The sequence below is a fragment of the Spea bombifrons genome, chromosome 4 (genome assembly GCF_027358695.1).
Source record: "Spea bombifrons isolate aSpeBom1 chromosome 4, aSpeBom1.2.pri, whole genome shotgun sequence".
Taxonomy (NCBI): domain Eukaryota; kingdom Metazoa; phylum Chordata; class Amphibia; order Anura; family Pelobatidae; genus Spea; species Spea bombifrons.
Genome location: NC_071090.1, coordinates 22138169 through 22152470, shown reverse-complemented (window position 1 = coordinate 22152470; position 14302 = coordinate 22138169).

Sequence of the window (14302 nt, the reverse complement as noted above, 5' to 3'; positions counted from 1 at the left end):
AGGCTGAGTGGCATATAGGGGTGTATAGGGCATATCTGGGGGTAGAGTGGCATATAAAGGGGTATAAAGCATTTCTGGGGGGGGCAGGTTGGCAAATAGAAGGACATAAAAACTAAAAATGCATTTTTCTCAATCATAGCTTTTATTAAATAGGAAAAAATAGTTTACATGAGAATTAATATTTACTAGTAAAACTTTTTTCAGCTCTAGGGTAGTCTTATATTCAGGCTTTTTCTTTTTTTCCTAAATGAATATTCAAATGTTGGGGATCGTCTTATAATTGAGCAAATGCGGGGTATATATATATAGATATATAGATATATACACACATACACCGCATTGACCCGATTATGGGTCGTAGTAAAACAGTATTTTATCTAACAAACTATTATTATAAGGAACACATGTATTTTAACACATTTTGGGATCTATTATGCAGTTAGGCAGCATATGTTATATACAAACAGAAACGTGGAAAACCAATAACCATTTTAAGGTCCCCCTTTTAATCATAGTGCATCTTACTTATATATTTAGCCCCCCTAGATAAGCCACTCTGCCCCCCCCCCGACTTACCAGTGCATCTCCAGGCTTTCCTCCGTACTCCCTGGTGTCTACTGGAGGCAGCTGGGGGACGTCTGTTCCATGCGTGCAGACAACCTCCTCTACTGCTGGCCGGCACTTCCGCCGGGTCTTCTATGGTGGAGCACCGGAAGGTTATAACACTGGCTGCCAGAGAGAGGGATCCAGTTCCCCTGCACCTGCCCAGCGCCTGGAACTGCATGTCCTGGGCTTTGGGAGATAGGAATTGTGAATCCCTGCGCTAAACCCTGATTATAGGAAAAACTTGCGGCCTGTAGTCGGGCCAATACAGTATATTAAATATTATAGTGAATTAACTAAAAAATAGAAAAATGTTGGGTGCCATTAATATCCGGTCTTTAGATGACTCTCTGTGGGGTCCTAAACGGTGTGATTACAAAACATTGAAGTCTTGTTGTGTTAGACTTTAACCTCCTATTATGCTCATTTAAAAAAAAACAAGCTAAAGTGCAGCCAGGGCAAAACCCACCAGGGTTTTGTGGACCCACATAAATTTCCACTGCACCCATAATAAAGAAAAAAAAAAACTTATTATGATCATCTTTTATTTATATAGCGCCAAATTGCACCCACTCTGCACCTCCATAAATTGCACCTGCACCCATGTTGCGCCTAAAGGACTTCTTTCATTAATGTAATATTCTAAATATGTGCAGGAATATTTCTCTGTTAAACACATTACACAAACATACATATTCCACGGCTGCGGCTGCTGCTGCTGCTGCTTTATGGTGATGTGTTCAGTTACTTTGTTACATGTGAATAGCTGAGCGGATGAGTTTTGCAGCAGCTCGGATGTTATTAGAGTTTCAAGGATTTAAAGTAACGTGTAAGTCTAATGTAAATTCAACAAACATTAACACCCTGGTCATTTTATATGAATTTTCAAAAGATTTTTTTTTTTTTTTTTAAAGAAATCCACTAGAGTATTTACATCCATAAAGCAGTTAAGCAGAAGAGTCCTCTTTGTCACCTCACAGTGAATAGTGACATCACTGCCACTGTGAAGCAGGAGAACGTTCACCTGTTTACTCAGTGTAGTTGGGCGCCCGGCACTTGTAAGCAGCTATTCATAGCAGACTTGAAGTGTTGTTACCAACAACATCAGAGATTCTTGAGAATTAAAAGAGGAACCTTTTAAAAGGAAAGCTATGGGGGAGTGTTGTCTCCTCCTTGGACTAAGGTGGATTGGAAAGAGATGCTGCCCCAGAAAACTGCGGAAGCTTTTCAAACGAGTGAAAACATCTTCCGCTAACACCGCAAAAAGGAGTAAGGATCAGAACAAGGAGCACTTGGCCAGTAGAGTCCCTGTCCTCAAAGAGAAGAAAGAGAGTAGCAATACTCAGGAAGAAAGAGGGAGAGAGAGGAAGAGGACCAAACGTACTCCGAATGAGAGAGAGGAGAGCAGCCTGTGTCTCAGGGCAAATAAGACAACAAAACGCCCAAGAACCAGCACAGGCAGCTCGGAACATGAGAAAAAGCGGTGTAGATACAGCGAGAAAAGCAGACAGAGTCTGAGGCAGCAGGAGAAAGAAAGAGCAGGGGAACATCTGGAGGAGCGCAGAAGGGGAAAGGTTCCCATGAAAAGACGCAGGAGTATGGAGGAAAGCAGTCTTACTGCGAAAAGATTTCGGAGCCTTCTCCCCATGACGCTCTCCGGCTTCACCTTCCATTCGGTGCTGGGAGAAGGATCGTTTGGAAAGGTCATGTTGGCTTCTGTACCTAGAAGAAATTCCATGGTAGCGGTCAAAGCCATCCGCAAGAAAGCCATAAACCCCCAAGACTTACTTAAAGAGAGGAGGATGCTGGAGATGGCTCGAGACAGCCCATTCGTGTGTCACGGATATGCAGCCTTCCAAACTGAGACCTGCGGATTATTTGTAATGGAATATATGTCTGGTGGAAGCCTCCAGTCATATATGAATAGGGTGGGCTGCCTCACCGAGACCACAGCTGCATTTTATTCAGCTGAAATCATCTGTGGCATCCAGTTCCTCCACGCTCGGGGCGTTATACATCGAGACCTGAAGCCGGAAAACATCTTGCTTGACGGAGGGGGCCATGCGAAGATCTGCGATTTCGGTCTTGTTGCAGAAGGTATTTTTGGAACAGCAGAAACAGACGGAGAATGTGGAACATTCCTGTACATGGCCCCGGAAATCCATAACAACCAAACATACGGTGTTGCTGTGGACTGGTGGTCCTTTGGGGTGATGCTATTCCAGATGCTTAACGGGGCTTTACCATTCCATATAATCTATTCCATTCTACATGAAAGACCCCGGTATATCGAACGGCTCTCTGAAGAAGCTGGTGACATCTTGAAGCATCTTTTGAGGAAAGATCCTCAGTATCGCCTCGGGATCGCAGGATGTATCAGGCGGCATCCATTCTTCCAGAACATTGAGTGGGAGGATATAGAGAGCCGCCGTTCAACTCCCCCGTACCAGCCATCAACACCAAATCTCCGCTTGCAGACACTCCAGGAGATTCCATTAGATTTGGACACCACAGAGGACTCTTCATCTTACATGTCCTCTTCATGTGACATGTCCTCTGCATCTTGCACGTCCTCTTCATCAGGCAGCCAGAGTCTTTCTGGCTTTTCCTTTGTCACTCCAGACTGGATGGCCTGAAGGATGGATGGAGCCCTGGCCAAGTGTATTAAGATCGGTTGTTTCCAAGTAACATCATAAAATCATAATAAATTTGAGAAACACCTACATTTTTGTTATTGTTTCCTTCGTGTTCTATAACTACAGGTACCATTGTTTACATAGCTATAACCTCACAATAGAGCTTCTGCGTTTAAGACATCATACAGAGTTTGTGTATTGTAATTTATGGAGACAGGAATGTCCCAAATAAAACCGAATTTTAAGCAACCCACTTTATATGGCCCCAATGTAACTTAATTCATGTGATATCTGTGGTGACATAACAAGTATTGTTGTCAATGATTTGGACCTATATGTATACATTTGACTATGGATGTGTTAATGCTATTACCCTCACAGATGTGCCAGCCTGTAACAATGCACTATTAACACCATCACATCATAACCTCTTGCCTTTGCACATTAAACCAATAACTCGCAATCGCCAAGCCGAATTAACATGGCTCGTCATTAGCAGCTATCCTTAATCTCTACCCATATGTAGTGTATAAAACAGGCATATTAAGGGGCAGGGCTTTGGCAAGAGTTTTGATTCAGTGGCCTATTGATAGTGATCTATGTACATGGGGAAAAATTTCAAAGAAAGATTATACTTTTAATTTCAATTTAATTGTAATTGGATTTGAAGGAGGGACTGACCCTTTACTACCATTCAAAAGTTTGGGGCCACTCATGCTGTTTTCATGGAAAGCAAGGACATTTCTGTCTGTAACATAATTGCAAAAGGCTTTCTAATGATCAATTAGACTTTAAAACGGAAACTTCGATCAGCAAACACAACGTGCCATTGGAACACAGTAGTGATGGGAGTGATAAAGGGCCTCTGTATGCCTATAAAGATATTCCATTGTAACAATCAGCCGTTTCCAGCTACAATAGTCAGTTACACCAGCTTGATTTTGTTACTTTGTGCATAAGTTTAAATGAATCCTAAAATTCTATCAAATGCATTAAAAGGCAATTACATGGAAAACACTGGGAATGTCCATCCCTAAAGTGCTTGATCATGTTCACAAATATATTATTGGCTAAGGGGTATATTTTCCTTTTAAACACAGTTTAAACTGAAATTTGAATTACGAAAATGATTAAATGTCTGTATTCTTAACCTAAGAAAGGTTTATTCAACACTGAAAAAGAGGGCTAATATTTTGGGCAAATCACATACCCGGTTACTTCTGTATCTTCTAATAAAATAATTTCTCGGTGTATCTGGATCCCAGCTCCACAGCAACCCTTCGACATCCTGCTACCTTCTGGAGGTATCCCATGCTGTTGGAATGTATAAGGATATTAGAAATTATTTTTTGTAGTACAGCAATGAATGACTTGGCTTAATTGTCTACATATAAAAAGGAAACCTGTCCTTTATTGGTTGATGCCAGAGGAGCCCATTGCTCAGGGAGGCAGAGTGGCATATAGGGGGTTAAAAGAAAAACCAGGGAGTCAGAGTGGTATGTAGGCGTGTATAAGGCATATCTGGGGGGCAGAGTGGCAAATAGGGGGTCAAGAGGCATATCAGGGAGGCTGAGTGGCATATAGGGGTGTATAGGGCATATCTGGGGGTAGAGTGGCATATAAAGGGGTATAAAGCATTTCTGGGGGGGGCAGGTTGGCAAATAGAAGGACATAAAAACTAAAAATGCATTTTTCTCAATCATAGCTTTTATTAAATAGGAAAAAATAGTTTACATGAGAATTAATATTTACTAGTAAAACTTTTTTTCCCTCTAGGGTAGTCTTATATTCAGGCTTTTTCTTTTTTTCCTAAATGAATATTCAAATGTTGGGGATCGTCTTATAATTGAGCAAATGCGGGGTATATATATATAGATATATAGGTATATACACACATACACCGCATTGACCCGATTATGGGTCGTAGTAAAACAGTATTTTATCTAACAAACTATTATTATAAGGAACACATGTATTTTAACACATTTTGGGATCTATTATGCAGTTAGGCAGCATATGTTATATACAAACAGAAACGTGGAAAACCAATAACCATTTTAAGGTCCCCCTTTTAATCATAGTGCATCTTACTTATATATTTAGCCCCCCTAGATAAGCCACTCTGCCCCCCCCCCGACTTACCAGTGCATCTCCAGGCTTTCCTCCGTACTCCCTGGTGTCTACTGGAGGCAGCTGGGGGACGTCTGTTCCATGCGTGCAGACAACCTCCTCTACTGCTGGCCGGCACTTCCGCCGGGTCTTCTATGGTGGAGCACCGGAAGGTTATAACACTGGCTGCCAGAGAGAGGGATCCAGTTCCCCTGCACCTGCCCAGCGCCTGGAACTGCATGTCCTGGGCTTTGGGAGATAGGAATTGTGAATCCCTGCGCTAAACCCTGATTATAGGAAAAACTTGCGGCCTGTAGTCGGGCCAATACAGTATATTAAATATTATAGTGAATTAACTAAAAAATAGAAAAATGTTGGGTGCCATTAATATCCGGTCTTTAGATGACTCTCTGTGGGGTCCTAAACGGTGTGATTACAAAACATTGAAGTCTTGTTGTGTTAGACTTTAACCTCCTATTATGCTCATTTAAAAAAAAACAAGCTAAAGTGCAGCCAGGGCAAAACCCACCAGGGTTTTGTGGACCCACATAAATTTCCACTGCACCCATAATAAAGAAAAAAAAAAACTTATTATGATCATCTTTTATTTATATAGCGCCAAATTGCACCCACTCTGCACCTCCATAAATTGCACCTGCACCCATGTTGCGCCTAAAGGACTTCTTTCATTAATGTAATATTCTAAATATGTGCAGGAATATTTCTCTGTTAAACACATTACACAAACATACATATTCCACGGCTGCGGCTGCTGCTGCTGCTGCTTTATGGTGATGTGTTCAGTTACTTTGTTACATGTGAATAGCTGAGCGGATGAGTTTTGCAGCAGCTCGGATGTTATTAGAGTTTCAAGGATTTAAAGTAACGTGTAAGTCTAATGTAAATTCAACAAACATTAACACCCTGGTCATTTTATATGAATTTTCAAAAGATTTTTTTTTTTTTTTTTTTAAAGAAATCCACTAGAGTATTTACATCCATAAAGCAGTTAAGCAGAAGAGTCCTCTTTGTCACCTCACAGTGAATAGTGACATCACTGCCACTGTGAAGCAGGAGAACGTTCACCTGTTTACTCAGTGTAGTTGGGCGCCCGGCACTTGTAAGCAGCTATTCATAGCAGACTTGAAGTGTTGTTACCAACAACATCAGAGATTCTTGAGAATTAAAAGAGGAACCTTTTAAAAGGAAAGCTATGGGGGAGTGTTGTCTCCTCCTTGGACTAAGGTGGATTGGAAAGAGATGCTGCCCCAGAAAACTGCGGAAGCTTTTCAAACGAGTGAAAACATCTTCCGCTAACACCGCAAAAAGGAGTAAGGATCAGAACAAGGAGCACTTGGCCAGTAGAGTCCCTGTCCTCAAAGAGAAGAAAGAGAGTAGCAATACTCAGGAAGAAAGAGGGAGAGAGAGGAAGAGGACCAAACGTACTCCGAATGAGAGAGAGGAGAGCAGCCTGTGTCTCAGGGCAAATAAGACAACAAAACGCCCAAGAACCAGCACAGGCAGCTCGGAACATGAGAAAAAGCGGTGTAGATACAGCGAGAAAAGCAGACAGAGTCTGAGGCAGCAGGAGAAAGAAAGAGCAGGGGAACATCTGGAGGAGCGCAGAAGGGGAAAGGTTCCCATGAAAAGACGCAGGAGTATGGAGGAAAGCAGTCTTACTGCGAAAAGATTTCGGAGCCTTCTCCCCATGACGCTCTCCGGCTTCACCTTCCATTCGGTGCTGGGAGAAGGATCGTTTGGAAAGGTCATGTTGTCTTCTGTACCTAGAAGAAATTCCATGGTAGCGGTCAAAGCCATCCGCAAGAAAGCCATAAACCCCCAAGACTTACTTAAAGAGAGGAGGATGCTGGAGATGGCTCGAGACAGCCCATTCCTGTGTCACGGATATGCAGCCTTCCAAACTGAGACCTGCGGATTATTTGTAATGGAATATATGTCTGGTGGAAGCCTCCAGTCATATATGAATAGGGTGGGCTGCCTCACCGAGACCACAGCTGCATTTTATTCAGCTGAAATCATCTGTGGCATCCAGTTCCTCCACGCTCGGGGCGTTATACATCGAGACCTGAAGCCGGAAAACATCTTGCTTGACGGAGGGGGCCATGCGAAGATCTGCGATTTCGGTCTTGTTGCAGAAGGTATTTTTGGAACAGCAGAAACAGACGGAGAATGTGGAACATTCCTGTACATGGCCCCGGAAATCCATAACAACCAAACATACGGTGTTGCTGTGGACTGGTGGTCCTTTGGGGTGATGCTATTCCAGATGCTTAACGGGGCTTTACCATTCCATATAATCTATTCCATTCTACATGAAAGACCCCGGTATATCGAACGGCTCTCTGAAGAAGCTGGTGACATCTTGAAGCATCTTTTGAGGAAAGATCCTCAGTATCGCCTCGGGATCGCAGGATGTATCAGGCGGCATCCATTCTTCCAGAACATTGAGTGGGAGGATATAGAGAGCCGCCGTTCAACTCCCCCGTACCAGCCATCAACACCAAATCTCCGCTTGCAGACACTCCAGGAGATTCCATTAGATTTGGACACCACAGAGGACTCTTCATCTTACATGTCCTCTTCATGTGACATGTCCTCTGCATCTTGCACGTCCTCTTCATCAGGCAGCCAGAGTCTTTCTGGCTTTTCCTTTGTCACTCCAGACTGGATGGCCTGAAGGATGGATGGAGCCCTGGCCAAGTGTATTAAGATCGGTTGTTTCCAAGTAACATCATAAAATCATAATAAATTTGAGAAACACCTACATTTTTGTTATTGTTTCCTTCGTGTTCTATAACTACAGGTACCATTGTTTACATAGCTATAACCTCACAATAGAGCTTCTGCGTTTAAGACATCATACAGAGTTTGTGTATTGTAATTTATGGAGACAGGAATGTCCCAAATAAAACCGAATTTTAAGCAACCCACTTTATATGGCCCCAATGTAACTTAATTCATGTGATATCTGTGGTGACATAACAAGTATTGTTGTCAATGATTTGGACCTATATGTATACATTTGACTATGGATGTGTTAATGCTATTACCCTCACAGATGTGCCAGCCTGTAACAATGCACTATTAACACCATCACATCATAACCTCTTGCCTTTGCACATTAAACCAATAACTCGCAATCGCCAAGCCGAATTAACATGGCTCGTCATTAGCAGCTATCCTTAATCTCTACCCATATGTAGTGTATAAAACAGGCATATTAAGGGGCAGGGCTTTGGCAAGAGTTTTGATTCAGTGGCCTATTGATAGTGATCTATGTACATGGGGAAAAATTTCAAAGAAAGATTATACTTTTAATTTCAATTTAATTGTAATTGGATTTGAAGGAGGGACTGACCCTTTACTACCATTCAAAAGTTTGGGGCCACTCATGCTGTTTTCATGGAAAGCAAGGACATTTCTGTCTGTAACATAATTGCAAAAGGCTTTCTAATGATCAATTAGACTTTAAAACGGAAACTTCGATCAGCAAACACAACGTGCCATTGGAACACAGTAGTGATGGGAGTGATAAAGGGCCTCTGTATGCCTATAAAGATATTCCATTGTAACAATCAGCCGTTTCCAGCTACAATAGTCAGTTACACCAGCTTGATTTTGTTACTTTGTGCATAAGTTTAAATGAATCCTAAAATTCTATCAAATGCATTAAAAGGCAATTACATGGAAAACACTGGGAATGTCCATCCCTAAAGTGCTTGATCATGTTCACAAATATATTATTGGCTAAGGGGTATATTTTCCTTTTAAACACAGTTTAAACTGAAATTTGAATTACGAAAATGATTAAATGTCTGTATTCTTAACCTAAGAAAGGTTTATTCAACACTGAAAAAGAGGGCTAATATTTTGGGCAAATCACATACCCGGTTACTTCTGTATCTTCTAATAAAATAATTTCTCGGTGTATCTGGATCCCAGCTCCACAGCAACCCTTCGACATCCTGCTACCTTCTGGAGGTATCCCATGCTGTTGGAATGTATAAGGATATTAGAAATTATTTTTTGTAGTACAGCAATGAATGACTTGGCTTAATTGTCTACATATAAAAAGGAAACCTGTCCTTTATTGGTTGATGCCAGAGGAGCCCATTGCTCAGGGAGGCAGAGTGGCATATAGGGGGTTAAAAGAAAAACCAGGGAGTCAGAGTGGTATGTAGGCGTGTATAAGGCATATCTGGGGGGCAGAGTGGCAAATAGGGGGTCAAGAGGCATATCAGGGAGGCTGAGTGGCCTATAGGGGTGTATAGGGCATATCTGGGGGTAGAGTGGCATATAAAGGGGTATAAAGCATTTCTGGGGGGGGCAGGTTGGCAAATAGAAGGACATAAAAACTAAAAATGCATTTTTCTCAATCATAGCTTTTATTAAATAGGAAAAAATAGTTTACATGAGAATTAATATTTACTAGTAAAACTTTTTTTCCCTCTAGGGTAGTCTTATATTCAGGCTTTTTCTTTTTTTCCTAAATGAATATTCAAATGTTGGGGATCGTCTTATAATTGAGCAAATGCGGGGTATATATATATAGATATATAGATATAGATATATACACACATACACCGCATTGGCCCGATTATGGGTCGTAGTAAAACAGTATTTTATCTAACAAACTATTATTATAAGGAACACATGTATTTTAACACATTTTGGGATCTATTATGCAGTTAGGCAGCATATGTTATATACAAACAGAAACGTGGAAAACCAATAACCATTTTAAGGTCCCCCTTTTAATCATAGTGCATCTTACTTATATATTTAGCCCCCCTAGATAAGCCACTCTGCCCCCCCCCCGACTTACCAGTGCATCTCCAGGCTTTCCTCCGTACTCCCTGGTGTCTACTGGAGGCAGCTGGGGGACGTCTGTTCCATGCGTGCAGACAACCTCCTCTACTGCTGGCCGGCACTTCCGCCGGGTCTTCTATGGTGGAGCACCGGAAGGTTATAACACTGGCTGCCAGAGAGAGGGATCCAGTTCCCCTGCACCTGCCCAGCGCCTGGAACTGCATGTCCTGGGCTTTGGGAGATAGGAATTGTGAATCCCTGCGCTAAACCCTGATTATAGGAAAAACTTGCGGCCTGTAGTCGGGCCAATACAGTATATTAAATATTATAGTGAATTAACTAAAAAATAGAAAAATGTTGGGTGCCATTAATATCCGGTCTTTAGATGACTCTCTGTGGGGTCCTAAACGGTGTGATTACAAAACATTGAAGTCTTGTTGTGTTAGACTTTAACCTCCTATTATGCTCATTTAAAAACAAAACAAGCTAAAGTGCAGCCAGGGCAAAACCCACCAGGGTTTTGTGGACCCACATAAATTTCCACTGCACCCATAATAAAGAAAAAAAAAAACTTATTATGATCATCTTTTATTTATATAGCGCCAAATTGCACCCACTCTGCACCTCCATAAATTGCACCTGCACCCATGTTGCGCCTAAAGGACTTCTTTCATTAATGTAATATTCTAAATATGTGCAGGAATATTTCTCTGTTAAACACATTACACAAACATACATATTCCACGGCTGCGGCTGCTGCTGCTGCTGCTGCTTTATGGTGATGTGTTCAGTTACTTTGTTACATGTGAATAGCTGAGCGGATGAGTTTTGCAGCAGCTCGGATGTTATTAGAGTTTCAAGGATTTAAAGTAACGTGTAAGTCTAATGTAAATTCAACAAACATTAACACCCTGGTCATTTTATATGAATTTTCAAAAGATTTTTTTTTTTTTTTAAAGAAATCCACTAGAGTATTTACATCCATAAAGCAGTTAAGCAGAAGAGTCCTCTTTGTCACCTCACAGTGAATAGTGACATCACTGCCACTGTGAAGCAGGAGAACGTTCACCTGTTTACTCAGTGTAGTTGGGCGCCCGGCACTTGTAAGCAGCTATTCATAGCAGACTTGAAGTGTTGTTACCAACAACATCAGAGATTCTTGAGAATTAAAAGAGGAACCTTTTAAAAGGAAAGCTATGGGGGAGTGTTGTCTCCTCCTTGGACTAAGGTGGATTGGAAAGAGATGCTGCCCCAGAAAACTGCGGAAGCTTTTCAAACGAGTGAAAACATCTTCCGCTAACACCGCAAAAAGGAGTAAGGATCAGAACAAGGAGCACTTGGCCAGTAGAGTCCCTGTCCTCAAAGAGAAAAAAGAGAGTAGCAATACTCAGGAAGAAAGAGGGAGAGAGAGGAAGAGGACCAAACGTACTCCGAATGAGAGAGAGGAGAGCAGCCTGTGTCTCAGGGCAAATAAGACAACAAAACGCCCAAGAACCAGCACAGGCAGCTCGGAACATGAGAAAAAGCGGTGTAGATACAGCGAGAAAAGCAGACAGAGTCTGAGGCAGCAGGAGAAAGAAAGAGCAGGGGAACATCTGGAGGAGCGCAGAAGGGGAAAGGTTCCCATGAAAAGACGCAGGAGTATGGAGGAAAGCAGTCTTACTGCGAAAAGATTTCGGAGCCTTCTCCCCATGACGCTCTCCGGCTTCACCTTCCATTCGGTGCTGGGAGAAGGATCGTTTGGAAAGGTCATGTTGGCTTCTGTACCTAGAAGAAATTCCATGGTAGCGGTCAAAGCCATCCGCAAGAAAGCCATAAACCCCCAAGACTTACTTAAAGAGAGGAGGATGCTGGAGATGGCTCGAGACAGCCCATTCCTGTGTCACGGATATGCAGCCTTCCAAACTGAGACCTGCGGATTATTTGTAATGGAATATATGTCTGGTGGAAGCCTCCAGTCATATATGAATAGGGTGGGCTGCCTCACCGAGACCACAGCTGCATTTTATTCAGCTGAAATCATCTGTGGCATCCAGTTCCTCCACGCTCGGGGCGTTATACATCGAGACCTGAAGCCGGAAAACATCTTGCTTGACGGAGGGGGCCATGCGAAGATCTGCGATTTCGGTCTTGTTGCAGAAGGTATTTTTGGAACAGCAGAAACAGACGGAGAATGTGGAACATTCCTGTACATGGCCCCGGAAATCCATAACAACCAAACATACGGTGTTGCTGTGGACTGGTGGTCCTTTGGGGTGATGCTATTCCAGATGCTTAACGGGGCTTTACCATTCCATATAATCTATTCCATTCTACATGAAAGACCCCGGTATATCGAACGGCTCTCTGAAGAAGCTGGTGACATCTTGAAGCATCTTTTGAGGAAAGATCCTCAGTATCGCCTCGGGATCGCAGGATGTATCAGGCGGCATCCATTCTTCCAGAACATTGAGTGGGAGGATATAGAGAGCCGCCGTTCAACTCCCCCGTACCAGCCATCAACACCAAATCTCCGCTTGCAGACACTCCAGGAGATTCCATTAGATTTGGACACCACAGAGGACTCTTCATCTTACATGTCCTCTTCATGTGACATGTCCTCTGCATCTTGCACGTCCTCTTCATCAGGCAGCCAGAGTCTTTCTGGCTTTTCCTTTGTCACTCCAGACTGGATGGCCTGAAGGATGGATGGAGCCCTGGCCAAGTGTATTAAGATCGGTTGTTTCCAAGTAACATCATAAAATCATAATAAATTTGAGAAACACCTACATTTTTGTTATTGTTTCCTTCGTGTTCTATAACTACAGGTACCATTGTTTACATAGCTATAACCTCACAATAGAGCTTCTGCGTTTAAGACATCATACAGAGTTTGTGTATTGTAATTTATGGAGACAGGAATGTCCCAAATAAAACCGAATTTTAAGCAACCCACTTTATATGGCCCCAATGTAACTTAATTCATGTGATATCTGTGGTGACATAACAAGTATTGTTGTCAATGATTTGGACCTATATGTATACATTTGACTATGGATGTGTTAATGCTATTACCCTCACAGATGTGCCAGCCTGTAACAATGCACTATTAACACCATCACATCATAACCTCTTGCCTTTGCACATTAAACCAATAACTCGCAATCGCCAAGCCGAATTAACATGGCTCGTCATTAGCAGCTATCCTTAATCTCTACCCATATGTAGTGTATAAAACAGGCATATTAAGGGGCAGGGCTTTGGCAAGAGTTTTGATTCAGTGGCCTATTGATAGTGATCTATGTACATGGGGAAAAATTTCAAAGAAAGATTATACTTTTAATTTCAATTTAATTGTAATTGGATTTGAAGGAGGGACTGACCCTTTACTACCATTCAAAAGTTTGGGGCCACTCATGCTGTTTTCATGGAAAGCAAGGACATTTCTGTCTGTAACATAATTGCAAAAGGCTTTCTAATGATCAATTAGACTTTAAAACGGAAACTTCGATCAGCAAACACAACGTGCCATTGGAACACAGTAGTGATGGGAGTGATAAAGGGCCTCTGTATGCCTATAAAGATATTCCATTGTAACAATCAGCCGTTTCCAGCTACAATAGTCAGTTACACCAGCTTGATTTTGTTACTTTGTGCATAAGTTTAAATGAATCCTAAAATTCTATCAAATGCATTAAAAGGCAATTACATGGAAAACACTGGGAATGTCCATCCCTAAAGTGCTTGATCATGTTCACAAATATATTATTGGCTAAGGGGTATATTTTCCTTTTAAACACAGTTTAAACTGAAATTTGCATTACGAAAATGATTAAATGTCTGTATTCTTAACCTAAGAAAGGTTTATTCAACACTGAAAAAGAGGGCTAATATTTTGGGCAAATCACATACCCGGTTACTTCTGTATCTTCTAATAAAATAATTTCTCGGTGTATCTGGATCCCAGCTCCACAGCAACCCTTTCGACATCCTGCTACCTTCTGGAGGTATCCCATGCTGTTGGAATGTATAAGGATATTAGAAATTATTTTTTGTAGTACAGCAATGAATGACTTGGCTTAATTGTCTACATATAAAAAGGAAACCTGTCCTTTATTGGTTGATGCCAGAGGAGCCCATTGCTC